A 22,977-nucleotide genomic window follows, 5' to 3' on the forward strand; every position below is an offset into this window, starting at 1 on the left:
GTTGTACTATGGAAGTAATGTGGAATCCCAGCAATGGGAATCATAGTCCAGCCATGATGGCGTAGTCATGGGAGAAGAGAGAGGGTGGGGATGGCTTCCAGGAGGGTGTGAAGAAGGGGTCCAGTACTGAAGGGGGAAAAGATGGATCAGGGTTAATTCATGTATTTTGATGATGGCAATAATGTTGGTTGAGATTGAAGGAAGTGGTAATATTTGTAAGAAAGAATTTTTCTTGCTTTTCTTCTTAGACATTCACTATGTGCTTATTTTCCCCATAAGATGAATAAATATAACAAACTTTCCAGTTTCATAGCCATAAGCAATGCTGCTTTCTCTGAAGTTGGCATTGGGATCTCTGCCAATGCCATGCTCCTTCTCTTCCACGTCCTCATGTGCCTTCTCAAGCACAGGACCAAGCCCACTGACCTGATCGTTGGTCATGTGGCTCTAATCCATATCATATTGCTGCTACCCACAGGGTTCATAGCTACAGATATTTTCGGGTCTCAGGATTCAGGGGATGACATCAAACATAAGTCAGTTATCTACAGGTACAGGTTGATGAGAGGCCTCTCCATTTCCACCAACTGCCTGCTGAGTGTCCTCCCGGCCATCACCTGCAGCCCCAGAAGCTCCTGTTTGGCAATGTTCAAAGATTCTCACATCACGAACCACGTTGCTTTCTCTTCTTGTGGTTCTTCCACATATCCATTAGGGAAAGCTTCTTAGTCTCCACTCTTCCGATCAAAAATGTTGCCTCAAATAGACTTACATTTGTCACTCAATCCTGCTCTGCTGGGCCCCTGAGTTGCTTCCTTGGGCAGACAATTTTCACACTGATGACATTTTAGGATGTCTCCCTTGCAGGGCTCATGGCCCTCTCCAGTGGATACATGGTGATTCTCTTGTCCAGGCATAACAGGCAGTCCCAGCATTTTCACAGCACCAACCTTTCTCCAAAAGCACCCCCAGAAAAAATGGCCACACAGACCATTCTTCTGCTCATGAGTTGCTTTGTGATTGTGTACGTTTTGGACTGTGTTGTCGCCTCTTGCTCAGGACTGGTATGGAACAGTGACCCAGTCCGTCATTGAGTCCAGATGCTGGTGGACAATGCCTACGCCACCATCAGTCCTTCAGTGCTAGTCAGTACTGAAAAATGAATGATCAAGGTCTGAACATCCATGTGGGAGAAGGACAATAAATCCCTAATTATTCAGTAATGCATAATGTCTCTTAAGATGAGCATATCCTTTTTAAAATGATTAATCCCATCATAGGGGATACGCTTTCTAGGTTCATTTAATCATATGGGGTTATGCTTTTTCTGTTAAGCCTATTTACTTTGAAACATGTTACTAAGAAGTATACAATAGACAATTTAACCCTGTAACTACTGAGATAACACAAGGATCTAATTCAAATCAGACATATAAAACTGGAGCTTTGAGTTTCAAATTCCAAACGACAAAACAGAGATGAGTGAGTGTCTGAAGATGGAGCTTGGAGCCACGAAGATGCAGGAAGCTGGGATAATAAAAAGGCACAGGGAGGCTGTGGGGTGGCTGTGGTTTCTGCCTCACATGTGGTCCACATGCTGATATTTATCAATGTGTGTGCTTTAAGTATGTATACTTTATTTTGTCACTTATAAACCAACAAAGCTGTTAATAAAATAGAAATTCTGAACAGAAATACAACAAATAAAGAGATGCATTTGGTAATCAAAAAACTTCCCACAAAGAAAACCCCAAACCAGAAGGATTCATCACTGATAAATTGTATCAAATGTTTAATGAAGAATTAATATCAACGCTTCACAGAGTCTCCATCCTCCTCCGCCCTCCACAACAACAAATGACTACCTCTCCCCATGACTCAGATCTCTCCAGGGTTCACAGGGCAAAGTCCCCCAGAAAAAAACACCTTTCAGAGTCCCAAGTCCCTGTCACTCTGCCCTAAATCCCACCAGCACCCACGGCCAGAAGGAAAACTTTCAAAATGTGAGTTAGAATACCATTAAAAAGTCAGAAAACAACAGATGCTGGGGATGATGTGGAGAAATAGGAACGCTTTTACACTGTTAATGGGAGTGTAAATTAGTCCAACCATTGTGGAAGACAGTGTGGCGATTCCTCAAGGATCTAGAACCAGAAATACCATTTGACCCAGCAATCCCATTACTGTGTATATACCCAAAGGATTATAAATCATTCTACTATAAAGACAACGCACACATATGTTTATTTCGGCACTATTCACAATAACAAAGACTTGGAACCAACCCAAATGCTCATCAATGATAGAATGGATAAAGAAAATGTGGCACATATGGAATACTATGCAGCCATAAAAAAGGATGAGTTCATGTCCTTTGCAGGGACATGGATAAAACTGGAAACCATCATTCTCAGCAAACTAACACAAGAACACAAAACCAAACACTGCAGGTTCTCACTCATAAGTGGAAGTTGAACAGTGAGAACACATGGACACAGGAAGAGGAACATCATACACCAGGGCCTGTTGTGGGGTGGGGGGTTAGAGGGATAGCAGTAGGAGAAATACCTAATGTAGGTGACAGGTTCATGGGTGCAGCAAACCACCATGGCACGTATGTACCTATGTAACAAACCTGCATGTTCTGCACATGTACCCCAGAACTTAAAGTGTAATTTAAAAATAAATTAATTAAAAAAAAAAATCTGTCCCTCACCTGCTTTACCTCCTCTACGGCTCTGCATTGTTATGAGAATAAAATCCAAAGTCCTTGTACTGTCCGCCCCTCTGAGTTCACCTCAACGTTACCCTTCATCCAATGCGTATAACATCTCAGCCTTGCCTTTCTCTTGGAATGGTGGTGAGACTGGGGGATATCCTTTGGGAGATGTGACTCCCCTTGTCGCCTGTATAGTGCCATGTCCAGGAGGGGCTGGTGAAGAGGCTCTCAACCAGGCCCGCCCTCAGAAGGGTTATGTGGCCTCTTCATCCCATGGTTGCCATGGGGACAGTTCTTGTCCTTCAGGAAGCAGGGAGAGCAGTTCCCTATTTTGAAGAAGGCTTGAGGGGTTTTCCTCCAATCCATGTTCCCAGAGAGGGGCAGGAAGCCTAAGGCCAGCTGCCCCTGCTGCTTGGTGTGTGACAGAACTGTGCCCACATTCCGCCAGCCAGGAGGGGCTGTTTTGAAATGCAGCTGTGGGAAAAAGCCAAACAAGCCAGGGCAAGGAAAAAAATGGCTGCCTGGAAGAAGAGGGTGGCCACTTCCTCCACAGACCTTGAATCCCACCCAGTGATAAAAATCCTACCCAGTGATAAAAATCCCACCCAGTGATAAAAACTCTGAGCTGGCCCTGCCCAGCCTCCATATGTCATGAGATGTACGGAAAGGGTGGAGCACAGAACAGGTGCTCCGCAGGCATCCACTGTCAGCATTTGTTACTGTCATTGCTATGACTGCCTGTTATTAGCGCCACTACCTGCCTCCTCACCTGGTTGATGCACTGGATGTCCAGGTTCCTTTGATCCCAACTTCTGGGATCAAAGCTGGGCATGGGCACAGCTCTTTCACATACCCAGCAGGCTCTGAGGTGGACACTTAGCTGGTCCTTGGATGGCGATGGTCCCCTTGACCCCTACTTCCAACACTCCTGCTGGGTTTTCACCGCAAGGCTGCTGGCAGCTGCTGGCCTTCTGATCGTTCAGAGTAGATAAAGGGTAGGATGGAAAGAGCAAAAAGAAAGGAGGGAGGGAAAGCCTGCTCAGATATCAACACTGCTGGCATCTGCCTTAGAGATTCCTGTCCTCCACCTTCCAGGCTCCTCCAGAAAAGCACAGAGAGGTTCTTGCCCACAAAAGGCAAAGCCATGGAGTGCAAGCATTCACAGAGTAGTAAATGGGTGAATGGGATGCGAGGCCTGGCTGGGCTGTAAGGGCAAGTCACTTCCCCTTTCCGGGCCTCGGGTTTTTCCATCTGTGAAATGGGTAAATAATAACTCCTTTATTCAATTCTTGGGATGAATACATATGTTAAAGGCTCAAGAAAGTAGCGATGATGGTCATCACCCCCACACATCATGTCTTTTGTGGGTATTTACAATTACTCCCCCTGAATTCAGTGAGTGGCTGTGGCTCAGTCCCATAAATACAACCACCAGTATTGGCAGTGGGTGTTTGTAAAGCCAACAGTCTCTCCCATCCATTTTCTTTTATTAGGAACAGCAAATAAAAGAATAAGAATTTCAACTTCACAGCCCATCACTCCACACTGTTGTATGACTTCAGCTACACAACGTCTGACCTGTGATTTTCCCAACTGGCCTTGGTGCTATGATCTTTTTAAGTAGACTTTGCTTAGCATCAAAGCCCAAATTCAACAGTAGTGGAAAGGACTTAGCAAAGCCTTGTCCCTCTTGCCCTCCCTTCTCCTTTGCATGGGCTGACAGCGAAGAGTAACACTGGTGGTGAAATGAATTATCTGAGCCTCCCTCACCTGCTCCCACCCTGGGGGTTCTAGGGCATTTTGCTTTTATTGCTAATCTCAGAAACAAGCTCAAGTTTTAAAAACATGCTTTCTTTTTCCATCAAACATTGAAGCAATTTATCTACTCACTCATTTGTACCCACATTTAAACACAGATATACCTGCTCCACGACCTCCATCACCTCCCTTGACTCCATTACTTACACTACCTCCATCAACTCAATCCTTTCCACCACCTCCCTTGACTCCATCACCTATACTACCTCCATCAACTTAATCCACTCCATCACTTGTCGCACCTCCATCACTTGACTGCCTCTATCACCTCCACCACCTCCCTCAACTCCATCACCTCCCTCAACTCCACCATCTCCACCACCTCCATCACCTCCCTTGGCTCTGTCATCTATACCACCTCCATCAACTCAATCCACTCCATCACCTGTTCCATGTCCACTATCTCCTTCACCTCTTCCAGTTCCACCATGTCTACATCATCTATCAATTCCACCACTTCCAATTCTTCCACCAAATATATTATTATGTCCTCCAACTGCACCACAATTTCCACAACTACGTCAATTACCCTTTCGACCTCCACCACCACCACCTCGACCTCTCCACCACCACTAGTTTCTACTACCACCTCTGCCTCCTTCACCTCCAACACCACCTCCACCTTCTCTGTTTCTGCTACTGCCACCTTCGCCACCTCTTCCACCTCCACCATCACCTCCATCTCCATCCCTGCCACACCTCCATGCATGGACCCATAAAATGTATCAAGAGCCTGTCTAAGTAACACCAAATTCAGCCACAGATTTTCTATTCGAGTCACAAGTATTTCTCCACAAAAGGCTGGAGGATTAAGGAATCTGTGGTGGCTTAGAAATGGAAAGGACTTTGAAAGGATCAAATTCAGTTCCTAATTTTACAGCTGGATAAATCAGATCCGCCTCTAGCACCACCTCTGCCAAGCCAAAGCCCTGGACACTCCTCCAGCAGGCCAGGCCTTCTCCCACTTCGGTGAAGTCTTTGCCCCAGTAATTCCTCCTACTGGGAAGGCCTCTCCTCTGGTTGAACCCTCCGCGCTGGGGTCCTCCTCTGAGCTCCCAGAGGCACCTGTGCGTTCCCATCCCAGCACGAGCCTCGGAGTAGCAGAACTATCTGCCTGTGTCTGTGTGGACAAGCAGACTGGGAACTCCTGGGAGTTGGAGGCTTGGTCTGAGTCATCTATGTCGCCGAGCACCAGGCAGGTGCCTGTGAGGGGCTACGCGGTGTGTGCTGAGTGGATAAGGAAAGGCTCCTCATTAACTGGGTCTCCCTTACCAATGTCACCTCCTCAGGGAGGCCTTCCTTGACCACCCATTCTCTACTCCAGTGGTTCTCAAACCTGGAGGGTTTGATAAAACACGGGGTTTCTGATTCAGTGAGGCTGGGGAGGGCCCCAAGAATGCGTGGCACCCTCTGAGAGCCACCGCTCAGCTCCATTGCCCTGGTTTCCCTCCCTCGCTTTGAAATGGTGTCTCCAGCGACTTCCTCCTGTCTAAGCTCCATGAGGGCAAAAATTTGGGGCTGTCTTGTTCTGTGCTCAGCGCAGAGGCTGGCGCGGCACTGAACGAATGTCCAGAGTTAAAAATAAAGGGATAGATGGTCCGCTGGGTGAAGGAGCCAGGAACATCCCAGAAGCCCAACTCGCTGAGTTCTGGTCCCTCAAACCTCACGAGCCTCCTGCGGTGCCCATGGCCACGGCCCCTTTAAATGTGCGCAGGGGCGCCCCGGCCCTCGGTTCCCTGGATGCCTGACCCAGCAGGGAAACAAAAACAAAAACAAAATCCTTCCTCTTGGGCAGCGGAGGAAACGTCTAGGAGCGAACGGAGGTGCGGCTACTGCGCAGGCAGAGGCGCAGGCGAAGGCGTGGCGGCCAGAGCGCAGGGTAACGGCGCTGAGCCCAGAGCGCGGAGCTGACGCGAAGCCACGCGCTGCCCCGGCCGCCGCCGACGCGACCTCCGGCGGCGCCGAGGGACGCGCGCCAGGAGCCCCGGCCGGGCGCTAGAAGTTGGAGCTCCCGGGCCCCCGGGACGAGCTTCCCAGGATTCCCCGACCTTCCCGTGCTGCTCGGCCTTGGCCGAAGCGTGCACGGCTCCGGGATCCCCTCGCCGAGAATCGGGGTCCCCCCCCACCGTCCAAATCGCCCCGCTTCAGGGCCCCGCCTCAGGGACCTGCCTCAGCCTTGGCGAGGCCGCGCCCTGGCCGTGTGAGCCCGTATCCCACTCTCACGGCGGTCCCCGGAGTGAGGGTCCCTTCCACAACGGAGAAAGACGTCCCTTTCGCAAAAGCGACTTGGTCGGGTCCCCAAACCCTTGCCCTCCACTCCCAGACGTCACAGACAGGCCTCGCTCCCTTCTCAGGAGCCCCACCTGACTGAGGCTTGGCTGGACACAATCCTGAAGCATGCAGATTCCAGACATGACCCCCAGCAGAAGCACACATCACTGTTTCAAACCTTTGGTGTGTCATTCGTGAAGGGATGAAATGACAGCTATTCAATCATAGTACTCCAAAGGTCCCTGGCTCTACCCTCCAGTTATTCTAACTCAACGGTGAGTTCTCAGCAGAGGCTGTCTTCTCTTGACCCTAGGAGACCCTGCCGTCTGCAGTGCTATTCGTGTAGCTAGTGGGTACCCAATGGAGTAGTTGTAGAAGGGGGGATGTAAGCTCCATGAGGGCAGCAGGGAAGGTGACGGCAAGTTCAGCCTTTTCTCGTGGTCGCTGGCTCATAGAAAGTGTATATCAGCAGCTGTTGGATGAATGAATGCACTGACCTGGACACGTCATTTGAGGAGCACAGGATTTCATTTGGTTGATTTTCGTTAGTTGGGCTGCGTGTAGAAGAAAGGTCTGTTCACTTTGTTTACAGAATGAATCTTTAGTGGAAAATCAAGGGGTTTTAAAGATTCTGGTGGAGGGCATAAGCCCAACACAAAGCACAGGAGGTGGGCTTCACATGGGCGGACAGAACCATCTGCAGCGTCCCCTGCAAGTGGTGTGTAGGAGACTCTGAATGGAAACAAAGTTTATCGTACTTTTTCTCCTTTTCTTTATTTTTGTCGTCTAGATTCGCCAAAACCACCTGTTGCTCCCAAGCCAAAGACTACCAGTCCACTGACGCCAGTGACCGCGCCCAAATTCCCTTCCTCAGCCAGGCTCGAGAGTCTTCACAGTCCAAACTCCATGTTCAGGGGTCCGAAGCCCCCCATTGCCCCCAAGCCCAGGCTGACCGCCCCAAACGAGTGGAGAGCCAGTGTGTACCTGAATGACAGCTTGAACAAATGCAGCAACGGGCGGCTGCTCTGTGTAGACAGGGGGCTTGATGAGGGGCCCCGGTCCGTCCCAAAGTGCTCTGAGTCAGAGACTGACAAGAATTACATTGTGGTCCCCAGGGCTCCGCTGAGGGAGGACGAACCCAAGGATGGGGGCAGTGTGGGGAACAAAGCCCTGGTGTCTCCAGAGGCCTCTGGGGAAGAGGAAGAGGAGCATGAGGAGGGAGGCGAGGCATGTGGCCTGCAGAGGATGGGAGCTGGTGAGGATTCAGCAGCGACTGTTGCCCCAGCTGCAGTATTGCTGAGTAGGGAGGGTGAGGAAGGCACAGACCTCACTCCTGAGGACCAAGGAGAGGGCTGTGGCGATGAGCCAGGGACACAGGAGCAGGTGTCCAGAAGTGAGGAGGAAGAGAAGCTGGTGCAGCCACACAGGGAGTGCAGCCTGGAGGACAGTGGGCCTTGGGCTGGAGAGGGGGTCTTCCAGAGTGACCTCCTCCTGCCTCACATCCATGGAGAGGACCACGAGCCCCCCGACACCCCCGGGGAGGCAGAGGAGGATGATGAGGAAGGCTGTGACAGGACAGACCCAGCAGGGGCACATGAGGGTTTGGGTCCTGACAGGCCCACTGAGGACATGCGACAGGATGCTGAGGACGCCAGTGAGGAGCCCCCTGAGAAGGAGGAGCCGGCCGGGGTCCAGGAGGCAGAGACGGCCACGGACAACCCTGAGGTTCTTGAGGAGGGATATGAAGAGGCCACAGGCGTCATAGGTGGGGAGCAGGTTGACCTCGGTGAACTACCTGACCACGAGGAGAAAACCAACCAAAAAGTGGCAGCTGCCACCCTGGAGGACCACCCACAGGATGAGCCTGCTGAGGAGAGCTGCCAGATCGTCCTTTTCCAGAACAACTGCATGAACAACTTTGTGACTTCCCTCACAGGAAGCCCCTATGAGTTCTTCCCAACCAAGAGCACCTCTTTTGGCAGCGAGAGCTGTTCTCCTCTTTCTGAGTCAGTGAAAAGCTTAGAATCAGAGCAGGCACCAAAGTTGGGGCTGTGTGCGGAGGAGGACCCCGTGGTTGGGGCTTTGTGTGGCCAGTGTGGATCCCTGCAAGATGGAGCGGCAGAGGGTCCCACAGCCCCTGATATGGTGGTCCTGCCGAAGGAGGAGGAGGAGGAAGGAGAGGGGAGGAGGAGGAGGAGAAGGAGGTCATTGTGGATGACATGCTGGCCAACCCCTAAGTGATGGGAGTGGGCCTGCCGGGAGGATGAGGGGGAGGAGGAGGAGGAGTTTGTGGGAGGAGTTCGTGGATGACACGCTGGCCAACCCCTATGTGATGGGAGTGGGCCTGCCGGTCTGGCAGCCCCTGGAGAAGGAGGGCAGGCTGCATTGGATGCCGTAGGTGGTTATGGCTCAAAAGAAGAAATGAACTGTGAAGGAGAGGGCAGCCTGGTCTCTGTGGACAGGAAGAACATCAGCACAAGGGCCCGGCCCCACTCTGGGAAGGTGGCCAGAAACCACCCCAGAAACTGCCCCCAAAGAAACCAGATCTGAGGCAGGTTCCTCAGCCCCTGGCATCGGAGGTGCCGCAGAGGAGGCAGGAAAGAGCTTTTGTCAGTGAAGGGAGCCCCTGGAAGCCAGCAGGGCCTTGCCAGCAAAGCCCAGGGCCTTCACTTTATACCCTCGGTCTTTCTCCATGGAAGGCCAAGAGATTCCTGTTCCCATCTCTGTGTACTGGGAGCCAGAAGGCTCGGAGTTAGATGACCACAGGATAAAGAGGAAAGAGGAACTTCTCTCTGTCGTGTCTGCGAGTTTCTCCCAGAGAAACCACCTTCCGTCCAGTGGCACCTCCACGCCTTCTTCCATGGTCGACATCGCACCTCCTTTCGACCTGGCCTGCATCACCAAGAAGCCCATCACAAAGAGCTCTCCCTCGCTCCTGATCGAGAGCGACTCCCTGGACAAGTACAAGAAGAAGTCATCCTTTAAGTGGTTCCTGGCACTGATGTTTAAGAAGATGGAGAGGCCAGGCATGGTGGCTCATGCCTGTCATCCCAGCACTTTGGGAAGCTGAGGCGAGCAGATCACCTAAGGTCAGGAGTTCAAGAGCAGCCTGGTCAACATGGTGAAACCCCATCTCTACTAAAAATACAAAAATTAGCCAGGCATGGTGGTGTGCACCTGTAATCCCAGCTACTTGGGAGGCTGAAACAGGAGAATTGCTCGAACCTGGGAGGCGGAGGTTGCAGTGAGCCAAGATTGTGCCATTGCACTCCAGCCTGGGCAACAAGAGTGAGACTCCAACTCAAAAAAAAAGAAGACAGAGAGTAAATTGCATGTGAAGGTGTCTTCCTCCAGGTCCCTCTTCAGAATCCAGCTGCCACAGGCCTTCTAGGAAAGTCAACCAGAGAAGCCTCAGTAACTCCCCTCAGCTTAAGTCTCAAACTGGGAAGCTCCAGGCTTCTGAATACCCCTCATCTCTCATCTTTTATAGAGATGACAAGAGGAAAGGTGTCCCCTTCAGCAGGACAGTGTCCAGAGTAGAGTCTTTCGAAGACCGCCCCTGACCGCCCTTTCTGCCCTTGCCACTGGCCAAGCCACTATCTCCTTCCCCAGCGCTGACCATTCAGACTATGAGAACATTCCAACCATGAACTCGGACTATGAGAATATCCAGATTCTGCCCCGGAGGCCTGCAGGGCTGGTGTGTTCAGGAAGCTGTTTGGAGATCAGAGCAGAGCCCTGTCCACAGCAAATGAAAATGATGGCTACGTGGACATGAGCAGCTTCAACACCTTTAAGAACAATCAGCAGAGCACAGACCAGGACGCAGAAAGGTACCTGACATTCTATTTCCTTTCTTGTTTGGTAGCTGTAACTATTCAAAAGGCAGCGTGGGTGTGGGGGACAGATGGACTTGCTTTCCAGCCTCAGGCTCTGTTTCCCACTAGCTGCACTGACTTGGGGTGAGTGGCTTTACATCTCTGAGCCCTAGTTACTTCATCCATGAAATAGGACTCATGCTACCTCACATTAGATATTTAAGAATATCAGAGTAGATATTCTATGTGAAATCAGTGTATAAAATGCAAAATATGGTACATGTAAGAGCATTTTTTTTTTTGAGACAGAGTCTCACTCTGTCGCCCAGGCTGGAGTGCAGTGGCACCATGTCAGCTCACTGCAAACTCCGTCTCCTGGGTTCAAGCAATTCTCCTGCCTCAGCCTCCCGAGTAGCTTGGATTACAGGCATCCACCATCATGCACAGCTAATTTTTATATTTTTAGTAGAGACAGGGTTTCACCATGTTGGCCAGGCTGGTCTCGAACTCCTGACCTCAGGTGATCCGCCCACTTTGGCTTCCTAAAGACAGCATTTTTATTTACATTATTTGGGGGACAGTTATATCTCCTCGGTAGATGGCTTTGTGACTCCACTCTCAGAGGGGAACCAAGAGAGAAAGTTTTGGAATCTTGCCAAACTAAATATCTTTTTTTTTTTTTTTGAGATGGAGTCTCACTCTGTTGCCCAGGCTGGAGTGCAGTGGAGCGATCTTGGCTCACTGCAACCTCTGCCACCCGGGTTCAAGTGATTCTCCTGCCTCAGCCTCCCAAGTAGCGGGGATTACAGGTGTCTCCCATCGCACCTGGCTAATTTTTGTATTTTTTTAGTAGAGACAGGGTTTCACCATGTTGGCCAGGCTGGTCTTGAACTCCTGACCTCGTGATCTACCTGCCTCGGCCTCCCAAAGTGCTGGGATTACAGGCATGAGCCACCATGCCTGGCCCCAAACTAAATATCTTTCACCATCAGGAAAATAGCCTAAATTGAGATTGATACTTTTTATTGAGTAAATATACACTGTATTCAGTAAGGAACTAGAAACTAAATTTTATTTGAATTGTTTAAGGAGCTAATGGTGTGGCTTACGCCTGAAATCCCATCACTTTGGGAGGCCGAGGCGAGTGGATCACTTGAGTTCAGGAGTTTGAGACTAGCCTGGCCAACATGGTGAAACCTTGTCTCTACTAAAAATATAAAAATGAGCCAGGTGTGGTGGCCGGCACCTGTAATCCCAGCTACTCAGGAGGCTGAGGCATGAGAATTGCTTGAACCCTGGAGGTGGAGGTTGCAGTGAGCCAAGACTGCGCCACTGTACTCCAGCCTGGGCAACAGAGCGAGACTCAGTTTCAAAAAAAAAAAAAAGAGCTAATGGTGCTGTTACAGGAAAGCGGTCCCAATCCAGACCCTAAGAGGCGGTTCTTGGATCTTAAGCAGGAAAGAATTTACGGTGAGTCTCTACAGTGCCAAATAAAAGCAACTTTATTAAGAAAGTAAAGTAGTGAAAGCACAGCTACTCCATAGAAAGAGTAGGGCGTTCCTGAAAGAGGAGGAATGCGTCCACCGTAGGTACAATACTTTTGTGTGTGTGTGTGTATATGTGTGTTTGTATATATGTGTATATATATACACACACACAAGCATTGTATATATTTTATATGCACATATAAAATATATATACATAAAAATATATATTTTATCCTATACATATATGATTAAAAAGATTCTTGGGAGATGTGCTCTGCTACAAGGGTTTGTGATAAAGGATTAATTTTTTTAACTAGTATATTTTGCAAGAATTAATATTATTTTTAAAGCAAAATTAGGAATGCCTTTGTTCTCCAGATATCAGAATATCTGGACACTCCCAAGTCTGGTCTGTTTAGTAAACGTTATTAATTTGTTCCCTTAACTGTAAACATCTGGAGGCTAGGAATGTCTAACCTTTTGGGAACGCAGTCCAGCAAGTCTCAGCCTCATTTTCCTAGCCCTCACTCGAAATGGAGTTGCTCTGGTTTGAATGCCTCTGACATATCTCCCCCCTCCCTTTACAAAAGGACCCTTAATCCTGGGGGTTGCAGAGGGACGAAGATTTGTCTTCTCTAACTTTTTCAGGCTGAATAGGGGCGATGATATTCCTGCCTAAATTAGGGTCTCTTGCATTCAGGGTAGGGAGAAGCTCAGTTAGGGAGCGTTGGTATATTTAAGGTTGTTTATAATTCCCGAGTTCCGACAAAAGGTGATGTCTGGAAGATTAATAAGTGTTCGATGTAAGAAAGCATTGAGTGAGCTTGTCTTGCATTTCTACACAAAGAGTACAACTGCAATATATTCCACAACAGCAAAGCAAAATAAGTAAAATTATTCCAAGTAAACTAAACAGGGGCAGGAATATCATCGCCCCTGTTCAGCCTGGGTCCTGGCCCAAGAACTGGGCAGTTGTTGGAACCAGGCCGATAAAGGGTTGACTGATAGCGCATTCATGGCAGAGATATGAGTGTCTAAAGCTTTCTTTTTTTTTTTTTTCTTGAGATGGAGTCTCTGTCTGTCACCGAGGCTGGAGTTCAGTGGCGCAATCTCTGCTCACTGCAAGCTCCGCCTCCCGGGTTCACGCCATTCTCCTGCCTCAGCCTCCCAAGTAGCTGGGACTACAGGCACCCGCCACCACGCCCAGCTAATTTTTTGTATTTTTAGTAGAGACGGGGTTTCACTGTGTTAGCCAGGATGGTCTCAGTCTCCTGACCTCATGATCCACCCGCCTCGGCCTCCCAAAGTGCTGGGATTATAGGCATGAGCCACCGTGCCCAGCCGTCTAAAGCTTTTATAGTCTGGGTAATATTATGTGAATAGTCTGGAACATACACACAACATTCGGTTTTGATTAAAGCACAAGATCCCCCCTTGGGCTGCTGTTAAAATGTCCAAAGCCATATGGTTTTGTAAGACTACCTGCCTAATCGGAGAAGTTTCCTCAGGAGGGTAAGGGCCTGGGGTGTGTTATTGAAAACTGCAGCCGCAGGCTTCAGTAACAAGGCTTCAACTTGTAACTCGATACTGATTGTAGCTACCTATGGGGAAAATACAGCCATTGAATAGAACCATTTTGTTGCCTATGGTGAGCTTTCACAATTTCCCAGTTAGATGGGAGAGAGTCCAATTTGATGAGGATAGATCTCCGGAGGTAAGGATGACCACATGTACACCTTTTAGTCCAGTTATAAGCTAAGTATGGCGAGCCATGAGTTCTGCAAGCCCATAACCATCCCAAGGAGAAGGGTAGGCACTTATTTTTGATAAGTTATCTTGCCATCCCATCCACATTTGGTCTGTTAAAATAAGGGTCTGTTTACATTGTTGAGGTGACAGCCATCCCATATTATGGTTCCAGTTTGGTGGTGACTGTTGTGCCTTTTAAAACATAGAGGTGCTTTGCCTGATACCTGCACTTGAACAGCTGTCATTTGCCCAAGTTCATTATGTATAGCATAACCTAAAGTTGGGGTGGAGTTTAGCTGTTTTTTAATTAGATTAAAAAGGTGCTGTTTTGTTTCTTCATAGGAGGGGAAGGGGCTAAGGCCCATGCGGCTATGATACATGGGAAAAGAGGGGCTATGTTTATAATGTTTAGTTTTCCAATCATAATAAAATCCCCATAAACTTAGGTTGGCCAGTTGAATATGCCAGGGCCACCCGGAAGTGGAGGAAAGGAGCAATTTTCCACGTACCCAACAGTTTGATTTTGTAGAGAGGCCAAAGTCTGTGCCCACTCAGTAAATAAAATACTCTCTGCCTGATTCCAACTTATACCCAAAAGTAGAATGCCAATCCATATCTTTATGTTACCCATCTCTTGTATTTTTTTTGAACAGGAGTTGGAGGTCACTGATTGGCTTACAGGAATAAATGTGATTAGTCTTTCGTGTTCCGTCGGCCTGTGGGACTTTTTATAAGAGACGAGTTTAATTTGAGATAGGTGGACCCAGCTGTTTATTTTCAGAAGTTTAACTGCAGTTAGTGTACTTAGGATAACTTGATAAGGTCCCTTACATTTTGGGGAAAGTTGATCTGCTGGGGATCTTTTCTTTCATGTTTTCAATAGGACCCAATCTTCTGGCTGGTTGTAACAAAATTCTCTTTCTTAGTGAGGGAAGGGAGTATTTGATTTCCATATTTAAGGAGTGCTTTTTGCACTTATCCTAAGTTGATTACATAATTTTTAGCTTGAAAGTATTTATATTTATTAGGAGGTCTGTAGTTAAGAAAGGCCTTTCATACATTATTTTAAAAGGGCTGAGCTGCAGATTTCCCTTTGGGGTCACTTGAACTCGTAATAAGGCTGCAGGTAATAAATACAGCCAGGTTTCTGATATTTCTTGTCATAGTTTAGCAAGAGTTCTTTATATTTTCACCTTTCCATAAGTTATTGGGGCACAGGTGGTATTTGATTACATAAGTTCTTTGGTGGTGATTTGTGAGATTTTGGTGCACCCATCACCCGAGCAGCGTACACTGCACCATATTTGTAGTCTTTTATCCCCCGCCCCCTCCCACTCTTCCCCTCAAGTGTCCAAAGTCCCTTGTATCATTCTTATGCCTTTGTGTCCTCATAGCTTAGCTCCCACAAAGCAGTGAGAACATATGATGTTTGGTTTTCCATTCCTGAGTTACTTCACTTAGCATAATAGTCTCCTGTCTCATCCAGGTCACTGCAAATGCTGTCAATTCATTTCTTTTTATGGCTGCATAGTATTCCATCGTATGTATATAAAAAATAAACTGTGATTATATATAATAAACTGTGATATATATATATCACAGTTTGGTAATATGGTATTATTTGATATATATTATATATATAAACTGATATATATAAAATAAACTGTGATATGTATATATCACAGTTTGGTAATATGGTGTTATTTGGTATATATATTATATATAATAAACTGTGATATATATCACAGTTTGGTAATATGGTATTATTTGGTATATATTTGGTGTGTATATATATATGTATATATACACACATACACACACACACACACACACACACACACACATATATACCAAATATATATATATCACAGTTTCTTTATCCACTCAGTGATTGGTGGGCATTTGGGTTGGTTCCACAATTTTGCAATGGTAAACTGTGCTGCTATAAACATGTGTGTGCAAGTATCTTTTCTGAATAATGACTTCTTTTCCTCTGGGTAGATACCTAGTAGTGGGATTGTTGGATCAAATGGTAGTTCTGCTTAAGGAATCTCCACACTGTTTTCCATAGCAGCTGTACTAGTTTACATTCCCACCAGCAGTGTAGAAGTGTTCCCTTTTCACTGCATCCACACCAACATCTAATTTTTTTTTTGTGGTGGGTTGTCGGGGGGTTGTTATGGCCATTCTTGCAGGAGTAAAGTGGTATCACATTGTGGTTTTGATTTGCATTTCCCTGATCATTAGTGATGTTGAACATTTCTTCATATGTTTATTGGCCATTTGTATATCTTCTTTTGAGAATTGTCTATTCATATCCTTAGCCCACTTTTTGATGGGATTGTTGGTTTTTCTTACTGATTTGTTTGAGTTCCCTGTAGATTCCAGATATTAGTTCTTTGTTGGATGTATAGATTGTGAAGATTTTCTCCCACACCATGGGTTGTCTGTTTACTCTGCTGACTGTTCCTTTTGCCATGCAAAAGCTCTTTAGTTTAATTAGGTCCCAGCTATTTATCTTTGTTTTTATTGCATTTGCTTTTGGGTTCTTGGTCATGAAATCCTTACCTAAGCCAATGTCCAGAAAGGTTTTTCCAATGTTATCTTCTAGAATTTTTATAGTTTCAGGTCTTAAGTTTAAGTCCTTAATTTATCTTGAGTTGATTTTTTGTATAAGGTGAGAGATGAGGATCCAGTTTTGGTCTCCTACATGTGGCTAGCCAATTATCCCAGCACCATTTGTGGAAAAGGGTGCCCTTTCCCCACTTTACGATTTTGTTTGCTTTGTTGAAGATCAGTTGGCTGTAAGTATTTGGGTTTATTTCTAGGTTCTCTATTCTGTTCCATTGATCTATGTGCCTATGTTTATAACAGTACCATCCTGTTTTGGTGACTATGGCTGTGTAGTATAGCTTGAAATCAGGTAATGTGATGCCCCCAGATTTGTTCTTTTTACTTAGTCTTGCTTTGGCTATGCAGGCTCTTTTTTGGTTCCATATGAATTTTAGAATTGTTTTTTTTCTAACCCTGTGAAGAATGATGGTGGTATTTTGATGGGGATTGCGTTGAATTTGTAGATTGCTTTTGGCAGTATGGCCATTTTTTCAATATTGATTCTACCCATCCATGAGCATGGGATGTGTTTCCATTTGTTTGTGTCGTCTATGATTTCTTTCAGCAGTGTTTTGTAGTTTTCCTTATAGAGGTCTTTCGACTCCTTTGTTAGATATATTCCTAAGTATTTTATTTATTTATTTTTGCTGCTACTGTAAAAGGGATTGAGTTCTTGATTTGATTCTCCACTTGGTTGCTGTTGGTGTATAGAAGAGCTACTGATTTGTGTACATTAATCTTGTATCTGGAAACTTTGCTGGATTCTTTTGTCAGTTCTAGGAGCTTTCTGGAGGAATCCTTAGGGTTTTTAAGGTAAACAATCATATCATCCACAAACAGTGACAGTTTGACTTCCTTTTTCCCTATTTGAATGCTGTTTATTTCTTTCTCTGGTCTGATTGGTCTGGCTAGGACTTCCAGTACAGTAAAGAAGAGTGGTGAGAGTGGGCATCCTTGTCTTTTCCCATTCTCAGAGAGAATGCTTTCAACTTTTCTGTGTTCAGTATTATGTTGGCTGTGGGTTTGTCATAGATGGCTTTTATTACTTTAAGATATGTCCCTTGTATGCTGATTTTGCTGAGAGTTTTAATAATAAAGAGATGCTGGATTTTGTTGAATGCTTTTTCTGCATCGATTGAGATGACCATGTGATTTTTGTTTTTAATTCTGTTCATGTGCTGTATTACATTTATTGACTTGCATATGTTAAACCATCCCTGCATCCCTGGTATGAAACCCACGTGATCATGGTAAATTATCTTTTTGATATGTTGTTGGATTCAGTTAGCTAGTATTTTAGCATCGATGTTCATCAAGGATATTGGTCTGTAGTTTCCTTTCTTGGTTGTGTCCTTTCCTGGTTTTGGTATTAGGGTGATGCTGGCTTCATAGAATGAATTAGGGAGAGTTCCATCTTTCTCTATCTTGTGGAATAGTGTCAAAAAGATTGGTACCAATTCTTCTTTGAATGTCTGGTAGAATTCTGCTGTGAATCCTTCTGGTCCTGGACCTTTTTGGTTGGTAATTTTTAAATTACCATTTCAATCTCACTGCTTGTTGTTGGTCTGTTCAGGGTATCTAATTCTTCCTGATTTAAGCTAGGAGGGTTGTATTTTTCCAGGAAGTTATCCATCTCTTCTAGGTTTACTAGTTTATGTGCATAAAGGTGTTCATAGTAGTCTTGAATGATCTTTTGTATTTCAGTGGTGTCAGCTGTAATATCTCCTGTTTCATTTCTTAGGTTGTTTGGATTTTATCTCTTCTTTCCTTAGTTAATCTTACTAATGGTCTATCAATTTTATTTATCTTTTCAAAGAACTAGCTTTCTGTTTCATATATCTTTTGTAATTTTTTTTGTTCCAATTTTATTTAATTCTGCTCTGATCTTGGTTATTTCCTTTCTTCTGTTGGGTTTGGATTGGGTTTGTTCTAGTTTCTCTATTTACTTGAGGTGTGACTTTAGATTGTCTGTGCTCTTTTAGACTTTTTGATGTAGGCATTTAGGGCTGTGAACTTTCCTCTTAGCACCACCTTAGCTGTATCCCAGAGGTTTTGATAGGTTGTGTCATTATTGTCATTCAGTTTGAAGAATTTTTAAATTTCCATCTTGATTTCATTTTTGACCCAATGCTCATTCAGGAGCAGGTTATTTAATTTCCGTATATTTGCATGGTTTTGAAGGTTCCTTTTGGAGTTGATTTCCAGGTTTTTTCCACTGTAGTCTGAGAGAGTGCTTGATACAATTTCAATTTTCTTAAATTTATTGAGGCTCATTTTATGGCCTATCACATGGTCTATCTTGGAGAAAGTTTTGTGCGCTGTTGAATAGAATGTGTATTATGCTGTTGTTGGATGAAATGTTCTGTATATTTGTTAAGTCCATTTGTTCTAAGGTATAGTTTAAATCCATTGTTTGTTTGTTGCCTTTCTCTCTTGATGACCTGCCTAGTGCTGTCAGTGGAGTATTTTAAAGTCCCCTACTATTATTGTGTTGCTGTCTATCTCATTTCTTAGGTCTATTAGTAATTGTTTTATAAATTTGGGAGCTCCAGTGTTAGGTGCATATATGTTTATGATTGTGATATTTTCATGTTGGACAAGGCCTTTACCATTATATAATGCCCCTCTTTGTCTCTTTTAACCACTGTTGCTTTAAAGTTTGTTTTGTCTGATATAAGAATAGCTACCCCTGCTCGCTTTTGGTACCCATTTGCATTAAATACCTTTTTCCATGCTTGTACTTTAAGTTTATGTGAGTCCTTGTGTGTTGGGTGAGTCTCCTGAAGGCAGTAGATAGTTGGTTGGTGAGTTCTTATCCATTCTGTGGTTCTGTATCTTTTAAGTGGAGCATTTTGATATTTACGTTCAATGTTAGTATTGAATTGTGAGGTACCATTGCATTCATCTTGCTCTTTGTTGCCCATGTAATTTGTTTTTGTTGTTGTTGTTTTGTTTTGTTTTTGTTTTTTAACTTGTATTTTTGTTTTATAGATCCTGTGTGATTTATGCTTTAAAAAGGTTCTTTTTTGATGTGTTTTCAGGATTTATTTCAAGATTTAGAGTTCCTTTTAGCAGTTCTTGTAGTGGAGGTTTGGTAATGGCAAATTCTCTTAGCATTTGTTTGTTGGAAAGTGACTGTATCTTTCCTTCATATATGATGCTTAGTTTTGCTGGATACAAAATTCTTGGCTGGTAATTGTTTTGTTTGATGAGACTGAAGATAGGGCCCCAATCCCTTCTAGCTTGTAGGCTTCCTGCTGAGAAATCCGCTGTTAACCTGATAGGTTTTCCTTTATGGGCTACCTGGTGCTTCTGTCTCACATCTCTTAAGGTTCTCTCCTTTGTCTTAACTTTGGGTAACCTGATGACAATGTGCCTAGGTGAAGATCTTTTTGCTATGAATTTCCTGGGGTTTTTTTGTGCTTCTTATATTTGGATGTCTAGGTCTCTAGCAAGGCCAGGGAAGTTTTCCTCGATTATTCCCCCAAATATGTTTTCCAAGCTTTTAGAATTGTCTTCTTCCTCTGGAACACCAATTATTCTTAGGTTTGGTCATTTAACATAATCCCAGACTTCTTGGAGGCTTTGTTCATATTTTCTTATTCTTTTTTCTTTGTCTTTGTTGGATTGGGTTAATTCGAAGACCTTGTCTTCCAGCTCTGAATTTCTTTCTTCTACTTGTTCAATTCTATTGCTGAGACTTTCCAGAGCATTTCACATTCTAAAAGTGTGTCCAAAATTTCCTTACTTTTTGATTGTTTTTTCTTTGAGCTATCTATTTCCTTGAATATTTTTCCCTTCACTTCTTGTATCATTTTTAGGATTTCCTCACATTGGGCTTTGCTTTTCTCTGGTGTCTCCCTGATTAGCTTAATAACTAACCTCCTGAATTCTTTTTCAGGTAAATCAGGGATTTCCTCTCGGTTTGGGTCCATTGCTGGTGAACTAGTGTGATTTCTGGGGGGTGTTGAAGAGCCTTATTTTGTCATATTACCAGGGTTGGTTTTCTGGTTCCTTCTCATTTGAGTAAGCTCTGTCAGAGAGAAGGTCTAGGGCTGAAGACTGTTGTTCAGACTTTTTTGTCCCATGCAGTATTCCCTTGATGTAGTAGTCTCCCCCTTTTTCTGTGGATGTGGCTTCCTGTGAGCTGAACTGCAGTGATTGTTATCTCTCTTCTGGGTCTAGCCACCCAGCAAGTCTACCCAGCTCTGGGCTGGTACTGGGGGTTGTCTATAAAGAGTCTTGTGATGTGAACCATCTATGGGGCTCTCAGCCATGGATACTAGTGCCTGTTCTGGTGGAGGTTGCAGAGGATACAATGGACTCTATGAGGGTCCTTAGCTTTGGTGGTTTAGTGCTCTATTTTTGTGCTGGTTGGCCTCCTGCCAGGAGGTACTGTTTTCCTTAAATGCCCTTTGTCTTCTGCTACTACGGTGGATAGGGAAGGACCATCAGGTGTGGGTGGGGGTAGGAGTGTCTGAGCTCACACTGTCCTTGGGCAGGTCTTGCTGTGGCTGCTGTGGGGGATGGAAGTGAGATTCCCAGGTCACTGGAGTTGTGTACCTAGGAGGATTATGGCTGCCTCTGCTGAGTCATGCAGGTTGTCAGGGAAGTGGGGGAAAGCCAGCAGTGACAGGCCTTACACAGCTCCCAAGCAAACAGAAGGGCCAGTCTCACTCCCACTGTGTGTTCCCCAACAGCCCGGAGTCTGTTTCCAGGCAGAGGGCAAAACGGGCTTGAAAACTTGCCAGAGGCTTTCTGCCTCCCAGCTGAGACAGAAAGGGGATTTAGTTCTTCCCCCTGCCTGTGAAGTCTGCCAGGTTCGCACCCTCCCCCTACTTCTTGCCAGGAGGCTTCTTGCCCCGTTCAAATTGTTACAAAGCTCAGCTAGAGAATTCCTTCTCCCTGCAGAGTTTTACCCCCTGCCTCTCTGGCCACCCTTCTGCGGGATCCCTGTGGTGTCAGGTAGGAATGGGCTGTGGTGTCAGGTAGGAATGGGCTGTTTGGGGACCCAGTGAGCTCCCAGGACCTTTCTGCTGCTTCCTCTACCCCTGTATTTTGCTCGGCTCTCTAACTTGACTCAGCTCCAGGTAAAGTCAGAAACTTCTCCCACAAACAGAACTTCAGCTTCTCCAGTGGGGGCGTGTGTTTGGGAGAGGAGAGTCTCCCTTTCCCACTTCTGCAGTTGGGGTACTCACAGTATTTGGGGGGTCTCCCAGGTCCTGCAGGAGCACTGCTTCCTTCAGAGGGACTGTGGGTCCTCTCAGGATTGCTGGTTTGTTCTTGCAGTGGATCTGGAGCTAAAATTCACAATGCAAGCCTGCATGCTACTCTGTCCAGAGCTCCTATTCAGTCCTCAAGAGTTCTTTTTAGAGTTTGATTAGCTCTTTCTACTTTCCCTGAAGACTGTGGCCTCCACTCCAAGTGAAGGCAGTATTGAATTTCTAAGGCTGAAAATATGTTTTGGGTAATTGTTGCTGTGAAAGATGGACCATTATCACTCTGTAAGCTCTTAGGCAGCCCAAGTCTAGGAATTATTTCCTTTAGTAGGAGTTTAGAAACCTCAATTGACTTTTCAGACTGCATAGGAAAAGCCTCAATCCCACTGGTAAAAGTGTCAACAAATACTAATAAATATTTAAACCCTTTACATGGGGGCATTTGAGTATAATTTATTTGCCAGTCTTTACCAGCGTATGTTGCCCTATGCTGAACAGGCCTTACTAGAGGAGGAGATAAAGATTGGTTATTTGGGTTATTCTGGGCACAGAGTTCACAGGCCTGAGTTACCTGCTTTACTATTTTAAGAAAGCTTTTTCCTATAAAAAGCTGAGACATGAATTGAAACAGGGCATCTCTTCCCAAATGAGTAAAGTCATGCAAATGCTTAACTGTTTTCCACTGATTAGCACCTGGTATTAACAGTTTGTTGTTATTAATAAGCCAACCAAAAGGATCTTGAATTAAACCCTGACCTTTAGCCCATTGTCATTCCTCTTTAGTGTAAGAATTCTGTCATGACCGTGGCTGAGGGCACTAACATGCTGACAAGTTCAGCTGGCTCCTTTAACACTGCTGCCTTAGCAGCTGCGTCTGCAAAGGAGTTTCCCTTAGCCGCACTGGAGTCTCCTTTTTGATGTCCTCTGCAATGGATTACAGCTACTTTCTTGGGCAGCAAAACAGCATTCAATAGATTCAGAATTTTTTAATGATGTTTTATAGGGGAACCGTTAGCAGTTAGGAGTCCCCGTTCCTTCCAGATAGCAGCATGAACATGAAGTACCAGAAAGGCATACTTAGAATCAGTGTGTTAATTCTTAAGTCCTTTCCCAATTGCAGGGCTCTAATAAGAGCTATTAATTCTGCATTTTTAGCTGAGGTAGAAGCTGGTAAGGCCCGGGATTCAATTATCTCATGTTGACTGACAACAGCATACCCAGCTTTCCTGTTCCCCTGCTGCACAAAGCTACTTCTGTCTGTAAACCATTCTGCCCCAGGATTA

General features: G+C 45.5%; 2 pseudogenes; both read left to right on the plus strand.

Annotated features, from left to right (window-relative positions):
• On the plus strand, positions 280 to 1,178 carry PONPYGV1R-PS1832 (vomeronasal 1 receptor ponPygV1R-ps1832 pseudogene; annotated as a pseudogene).
• On the plus strand, positions 7,603 to 22,612 carry LOC129058771 (FYVE, RhoGEF and PH domain-containing protein 5-like; annotated as a pseudogene).
• The last annotated feature ends 365 nt before the right edge of the window (positions 22,613 to 22,977 follow it).

The sequence above is a fragment of the Pongo abelii genome, chromosome 2, assembly GCF_028885655.2.
Source record: "Pongo abelii isolate AG06213 chromosome 2, NHGRI_mPonAbe1-v2.0_pri, whole genome shotgun sequence".
Lineage (NCBI taxonomy): Eukaryota > Metazoa > Chordata > Mammalia > Primates > Hominidae > Pongo > Pongo abelii.